Raw genomic sequence first — 387 nt, forward strand, 5'->3', positions numbered from 1 at the left:
CCCTCTGGCAATTAATTGAATTATCTTGCGGACGCTTAAACGTTAAATCAAAGCTTCTGGTCTTTTTTGGTCCTAAGCCTGCCCCTTGGTCCTGCTTGTGTAGAGTAGCCTCTTCGCTAGCTACTCCTTGAATGTCCCACACCAGCACAGTTAAAGCTTATCTCAAGGGATGCCTTAGATAAACACCCCAGATCCTTTCCCAGGATCTACTTGCAACAATAGCTTACTTTATTGTAAGAATACAGTATATAATACATATAACATATAAAATACGTGTTAACTGATTGTTTATGTTACTGGGAGGCTGCCCAATCAATATTAGGCTCGTTAAGTTTTAGGAGGATCAAAAGTTACACTTGGATTTTTTATCGCACTGGCAGGGGGGGG

Source organism: Myotis davidii, unplaced genomic scaffold, assembly GCF_000327345.1.
Source record: "Myotis davidii unplaced genomic scaffold, ASM32734v1 scaffold821, whole genome shotgun sequence".
NCBI classification, from domain to species: Eukaryota; Metazoa; Chordata; class Mammalia; order Chiroptera; family Vespertilionidae; genus Myotis; species Myotis davidii.